Source organism: Euwallacea fornicatus, chromosome 3 (assembly GCF_040115645.1).
Source record: "Euwallacea fornicatus isolate EFF26 chromosome 3, ASM4011564v1, whole genome shotgun sequence".
NCBI lineage: Eukaryota > Metazoa > Arthropoda > Insecta > Coleoptera > Curculionidae > Euwallacea > Euwallacea fornicatus.
The window spans coordinates 1,931,381-1,939,117 of record NC_089543.1 but is presented as its reverse complement, the minus strand read 5'-3'; the positions used below and the strand labels follow the sequence as shown (position 1 = coordinate 1,939,117).

General features: G+C 33.2%; 1 long non-coding RNA gene across 1 annotated transcript; it reads left to right on the top strand.

Annotated features, from left to right (window-relative positions):
- The first annotated feature begins 852 nt into the window (after positions 1 to 852).
- On the top strand, positions 853 to 1,597 carry LOC136350611 (uncharacterized). Its single transcript, XR_010734181.1, has 2 exons — positions 853 to 1,165; positions 1,441 to 1,597. It is a non-coding gene; the product is annotated as an uncharacterized lncRNA (long non-coding RNA).
- The last annotated feature ends 6,140 nt before the right edge of the window (positions 1,598 to 7,737 follow it).

Sequence of the window (7,737 nt, the reverse complement as noted above, 5' to 3'; positions counted from 1 at the left end):
TGAAGATTAATTATAGTTTTGCAAGCTTGTTCCGATAGCCGATCTAGAATGGACCGCATTCATACCAAAAGTTCAGAAAATTATAATTTTATTGCATAATGCTATAGATATTATAGATATTTCTAGTATATTTATATGGAATATCAAATATTAATACTAAGCATTATGTTATAAACAAGGAGTATACAATTTCAAGGGGTCCGGTTCTCAATTGAGGTATCTTGTCCGGGGTTTGTAAATATGAGAAGCTTCAACACTTAATTTTTTACAGACAGATGTAGGTTAGTCAAATTTTTCTTATTTTTCAATTTTTGAACAATACTGGAGATTTCTCAATCAAATGGAATATGTTTGACATAAAAATTTAGATGTATTTCATTTTGCTTCCTAATATCTGCATAGGCCATTGCCGTGGGAGTACAGGATGAGAATTTCTCTAAACGAAGTATAAAAAAATGAGTTTCAGATACTTACCTCCAGTCAAATCTTCGTCACAACATTCCAAATTTTCAACACTGTCCCTTCCCTATTAGGAACATACAAACATATGAAAAGTTTTCAATTTATTAATAATTTGAGATTAAAATTAATGATAATATTTAAAATAAAAATGCAATTACTTTTTTATACCGATGGATATGTGTTATTTTGATAGTTGATTGGCCATCTAATCATTAGCGCATTCGCAATGTAAAAGGCCACATGGAAATTTGAAAAATAGCCAACTAGCTGATTATGGAAACATACCCTAATGTATTTTGCAATAATATTTGTTACATATTCCATATCGAAATGGGGCAATATTAACACGAGCACAAATATATTCACAAATACTTTGTTTATCTATAAAATACCTTTAGTTGCCAAAGGTATAAATATAACTGAATAGGTACTACCTACGTAAGTTGGTTAGGTACTTGTATACTCAATAATTGATGGACCCAACGGTAAACCATTTATTTTAAATTTAGGAATGATTAAAGCATAAAACTTTCTACATGGCTGATCTTTATAACGCACAAAACCTTAATGTCGATCATGTGACCGAGTACGACTGCTATTAAATTTGTATAAAATGTGTTAATATGAAACTGGATTAGGTTGAATAAAGTGAGTTCTAAGCCAAGGGTCTTGCAAAGCTCGGGGTTTTACAGATGTAAAACAGGTAGATTATGTTTTATTGTAGTCAGTTATTGAGTTTGCTTTCAAATATCCTCGTAAACATCTTAATGCTTATTTTATACTTTCGATCTTTTCCCGCTGAAATACTTTAGTAAGATGCAAACAGCTCTGCAGAAACTTTCTTCTTTCAATTAAAACAACTTCCCAATTTCTATCGGCATCGTTCTCATACCGAAATAATCATTACGTCATGCAAGTTTTTTATAGTCACCCAATTTGGTAAGTTTTCTTGAATTTTTAATATAACCCTCTTTCTAGAATCTTCGACGGATAAGGCAGAGGGGTATTAACTATGTGGAAACTTCATTTTTCTTTTCAGAAAACAAAGTGGGTGTAACAACGTTCTCTTGAAACACATGTTTAATTTCCTTATAAGAATGAGTTAGTTTTTTGTAATAAAACAACTTACTTTCTACTCTGTTTTTTATTGCTGCAAGTGAGGCGAAGGGATAAGAACTTCATGATTTATTTATGAGTCAAAAATAGAATTTTGATTTCGTCCAGTTTTCTTTCCACTAAAGAAAATGTAAATCCTCCGACTTCTTTCGGAATTTATCGGCCACTCGTCTTTGAAGTCGTTTGACTAATATTCCTTTAATTTAATCTTTTTATTGTTTTATGCATCTTGAAACTCCCCTGCCACTATATGAATTATTTACAGGATCTGATATTAAATATTTATAAATGGTTAAATAACTAAGCAAAATCAAATACTTGTTTGAGAAAATGTTTTATTTTTTAAAGTTTTTTCGTAATTTATAATTGACTTCCTTTGGATTTTTCCCGAGATATTCGGGGGTGTCCTGGAAAACGTGGACTAAAGGGCACAGTAAACTTCTTAGGTATAAAGTAAAATGTGCCAATTGAATTCGAATGATTTACCTGACGTGACCTAATAACGACCTGAAAAGTTTCGTTCTTATTACAATATTTTTAATCCCAGGAATTTTTTGAAAGTTTTTTTTCATTTCCACTTTCTTTACTTTTCATCCTGCTTTTACAGAATTTAAAAGTCCAAATTCCCCAGAATCTTTGTGCTAACGTTTTTAAATCAAGGGATTTTTCAACATTATGTCTCTCATTTATACTATTTTTGGACCTTATTTTCATCTATTTCAAATTGCGTCCAGGACACCCTTGCTTTGACTATATTTTTTGACACACCATGTAGGTTGAATCAAAATGTTACAAATCGTTACAAAATTATATAACAAAAAAATATTTTTTAATTAATTTTGATGCCCTATATCACTAAAAATATGGTCGCATATGGATAAAATGAGTTAAATGAGTATATTTTCGCATGAAACATTTCTGGTGTTATTTTGGGGACATGCTGTAATAGTCTCTTTTTACTAAGATGTGATGTGAAGATTTCAACAAATAAAAAAAAAGCAAGAAAGTTGGTTGAGTTGGTTCGCTTTGAAAGTGCTTAAGAAAGTTTCATGAGACGTTTGCTCTGGCGTGAAACTTTGTTGTTTAGGAATTGGAAATCCTTGTTTTGGCTTAACAATAATTTAAAAACATAAATAGAAGATAAATGTTGGGTATTATTTTCGTTTGAATGGTTGTGTTCTCAAAAACAAAACTTGAAGAGTATCCAGGACTTGTAGAGTTGTAGTTGTTATCAAAGCTTTAAATTCGGTGGAATCTGAAGAAGCAAAGAAATTTTAGAATCGACAAATTTAATATATAATCTTTTCAGGAATTAAAAGGTTTTGGAGAAGAATTAGTTAGGTTTGGGAAGGATCAATATGGCTAAAGAAGCATGTGGGTAGGTAATGACCTCCACTTTTCTAGCTAACAAATCGATTTGCTACGTTTAATAGGGATTCTCCGAGAAGAAGGATGTTTAGATAAGCACCCACTTCCTACTTGTCTAAGAAAAACACTTTAAAGCAGTTATTAATTAATGTCTCGAAGGCTAAGATAACGCGTTCAATGAAATCTGCTAGCGGAGGAACAAATTGCTTATTCTTATTGAACGGGAAGTCCCAACGCACGAGTAAGTGTTGGCGTAATCCAACTTATTTGATCTATAGTCACTAATCCCTACGTTTTTGATGGAAATTTATAACACATCCTGCAAAAAAAAATATTTTTGTGAACCGCTAACTTGAACTAAATCTCTTGAGAGGGTCGATCTGAACCAGACAGTTTTCCTGGGGAAGTGGACGGGCCGTAAAATTTGTACTCACTTTCAGAAGCGATTTAAAGCTTTTCTTTTTGTATTTTGTATCAGTGCTGTTTTGCTGGAAACATCTCTGATTTGTAGCCTTTTTCACCCTTTTTAAAGGGAATTTCATAAAAAGAGCTGAATTTAGCTGGCCTGAGTTTGCCACTATTAAGTTAAAGTTAAGTTTTATCTGCAGCCGCATTAAAAAAGTTGAAAACATATAAAAAACTTTGAGGTGATCGCTTTTTAAGAGGATGTTGAGCTTCCTTTATTACCATGGACAAGATGGAAAATTGGGTTGGTTTTTTTTAAATTGTATTCTTGATCGTAGGCTGGGGATCGTTTCAGTTTCGAGCAGTGGTTGTGTATCATAGTTTTCTCGAATGTTATTTTAAAGAGTAGAAATTTTTATTTTTACTCTCCATATAATTATTCAGATTCACAACTAAATAATTTATAACAAAGGGGGACGGTGCAATACTACACGCTATGGGTACTAGAAATGGTAATATGAGGAGGTATTTCCAAAGGCTCGAAGATGGTACAAGATTATCTGTCCTTAAGGGATTTTTCAAAAGAATATCTAGATATTATTTTATTTAATTATTTGTATCGAATTGAATTCATACATTTCTAAGTCTACTTTTCAGTTGTTAAGGATGCAATCTAATTTTTTTCAGAAAATGTTTGCAATTTAAAGAAAATTTTAGAAAGGTCTTTAGAAAATGGTTTTCTATAACCTTTGAAGAATAGTTTGGAGCACAAAGTGAGTCGCTTATCAAAGGGTTTTGGGTGCCCCGCAGTAAACTTCCGAATTTGGGAAATTTCTTGATATTTCCCGTTTTATAAGATTATTGAAGGTATTGAGGATTTTTTAAAATTTAAAAAGCCTTAAGAGTTATCCATGAGCCGTCTAGCAATGTTAAGCTTCGTTTAATACCTTAGACAGTGCGGAAAATTTAAATGTATTTTTGTTCAATTTCATAGTAGTCTTTTATTTTGAAGCAATAGTTATATGTTTATTTTATTAGCAATTTTCGCGATTTTTTATCCCAACGAAAATTGCCCCAATGTGGATTTAAATAATTCATATGTAGGAAATGTGGCTGTATTTTACACGACCTTACTACAAACCATACTAGGAATGATGACATCATTATTTAATGAGGTTTATCCGGATGTTCAAGACCTTAGTTATATAACGAAATCAGGTCACTAGGTGAATTGAAATGTACTCTAATCCATTCCCTGTTGTTTTCAATTTTTCCTCGTACTAGTAGGGACGGGGAATCGGATCGATGCTCTCCATAGGCCCCCGGCTGGAATGGCGATTTGCCTCGCAGCTTTTTAATAACTTTGATGTACAACTGTTGTAGTTATACCTACACCCACTTATCCTCAAGGGATATTTGCAGTAAATGGTCCGACCTGCGTCAGCTGTTACGCAAGGATGAAATTGGCATGTGTGCCCTTTTACGTGAACATTGATATGATTAAAAATTTCAATATTATATTATGAGGTCGATATTCCCATTCCTAAGACTGTCGCAGCTTCCCAGACAACTTTGTACAAATCAATGAAGGCCCTTGCGCAAGAGCACAAGAGTGTCGCATCAGGATCCTCTAAAGAGTAAGACGAATAAGATAAGGCTTTTTATTTGCAAGTTGTTTTTATAGGGAACCAACCCCATTTTGAGCAGGTAAAAGTGGTACTGAGAATAGTGGTTCTTTGTGTAGCTAGGACCAGAAAAATCAGTAATCAACTTTAGGAAGCGCTGTCGAACGCTAACACAGTTTTCAAACAGTTACCGCTAAAAGTTTCAGGCACGCTAAACATACCAGGGGTAATAAAACTAGGTTTGATTTATCTGCTGGAGGTTGATGCCACGTTGATTAATGACGTAAGTTAAAACTGAATTTGCGCCGAGTTTAAAGCGAATTTCTCGGATGTGTTGAATGCTGTGCGGATTTTTTACAAATATATTAAGAATAAGTGTTCATTCAAAAAAATACCTCTGTATTCTGCAGTTTTACGTTTCGAGAAAAACACCTACTTTACTGCTTTTAAAATTGTTTTAATATTCGGAAGGTACTAAAGGCACGTCGAAAAATGCAGTCACGAGGGGTGCCGATCAAATTCACCATGTAAAGTGCCCGCAACCACTGGAAATTAATTTCCGGTTGGTCTGGAAGGATGAAATGTATACGTCCGCGAATCTCTGCTTCTGTTATTGCCACACATAAAATTCAGTTTGAAAGACCCTAAGTTAATCCTTGTGTCAGGTAACCAGTTCAAGTATACTTAATATTATCTTTCAGTTATATTTTATAGCAGCTTTAAAAAGACTCCCTCAATTTATACTATTTACGTCTTAATAAGCTTGTTTACTCTTGTGAATACCGACTTGAGTAGGTACTCCTAAGAGCCCGAATGGACTTAATGGTGCTTCTCAAGAATATACGTTTCTCTTTTTATTAGAATATATTTCTCACCTCGCAAGTTTCGCGGATTTCCTCCAGAAATTTTTATACGATCTTTAAGTCTCAAAGAATTTTTCAGACGAATTTAATTTAATTTAAAGATTTCTCAGTGTAACAAACGAAAATAAGGTTTCCATTCCCAAAGCAAATACAAGTTAGCTACTTATGGACATATACAGGGTGTTTCATAAACATGCTTACAAATTTTCAGAGGACATGTAATTCACAAAAACAAATATTTATATCGAGTAAAGTTAGATCTGAAATCGCTTCGTTTCCAAGATACAAAGTGTTTAATTTATTGTTTTTTTATAATATTTTTTCAATACTTCGAAAATCTATTGAAATAAAGACATGGAAATTGGGGACATGGGCCCCGTTATGGCGGGATAAATGTGCTTGTTCTGGAGCAGACAGAATGTTTACACCAATACCAGGGGCCCCTGTAAGACTATTCAATAAGATATTAATGAAAAAAGTGGCACACCATTTACTTTTTTTATTACGAATATATTTTTTTATATTCTATAAATTTTTAATAAAAAAGACTCTCCAACATGAACATTTATCCCTCCATAGCGTATTCCTAACTTCATGTGCTTATCCTAAACATTGTATTTTGGAAACGAAGCAATTGTGGACCTAACTTTATTTGATCTAAATATTCGTTTTTATGAGCTCTACATCGCCGGAAAATTTGTCGGTATGTTTATGAAATACCCTGTATATTTTCATTTCATTACGATTCCTCTTTTGTTTTCGGCGATTTGAGTAGCCCCATTAGGATAAAGGACTATTATTATTGCAAGTTACGCTCTACGAGCATTTAGGTCCATTTACATAGATTAAAGCTTAATCCCCAGATTAACCAAAGGACTGGCCAAGGTGTGCCCTTCATTGAACCAGTTAAAGATCAGATTTGGCAAGAATGTAGCCCAGACAAACACAGTTTGATTATCGTGTTACGCTATTCTATCACAGTAATCTAAGATTAGGTCGTATGTAGTTACACACTAGTTTAATCAATTGAATTTTACCACAAAGAAATGCATTTAAAAGTAAAATTTGGATTAGTTACAAATTAAATATAACTTAAAGTTTTAATTAAATCGATATCAAAATGGCCTCATATCTCAGAAACGAGAAGAGGTTGTACAACCGGCTGGTGCAGACTTTAATACTATTTAAAGCCTTTGCTGGGAGGATTCCGGAGATATCTATGCTTAAAGTTGTGAAACTATTGAAAACTAGACAACGTACTTTAAAAACGAGAAAATTTTCAGGAAAATTTCGAAATTTGTAAGATGCTGTAATTCAGTGTGGTTATGCATCAGTTGCACACTGTATTAAATCTGATTGTCCTAATTGTGATCCTAAAACTTTGGAGAGCTAGCTTAAGGCGCCCTCAATTTAGAGCACTTTCAAAAATGTAAAAATAAGTAGCAAAGTCGCATCTCAAAAACCAAAAGAGACGTTATTGGGAAAATTATAGAGTTCGTCAAGGCAATTTAGTTGGGGAAATCAAGTGTGTTCCAAGTTTAAAAATTACATGAAAGTGGATACCGATTTTTACAGTCCTGTTTGAAAATTTTCAGTAATATTTATTGAAAATTTTTAAGTAGTAACAATAAGTCGGGTCAATTCGGGTTACTACAAGTATCAGTGAAAACTGAAATGAAGCTTTGGTACTAACGACTTAGAAGTAATGCACAATTTACACATAAAGTAGCAAACAATTGCTGATATTCACTAAAATTGGACCCAGTTCTTGGACGCAAAACCGCCATGTATTAGTATTTCTGTGATGTTATTTTATCGTGAAGGATTATCGGCGAAATCGGTGCATATACCTCGTAAGAATAATGATGACATCTGCTCGTTCATTTCACCGTCATAGA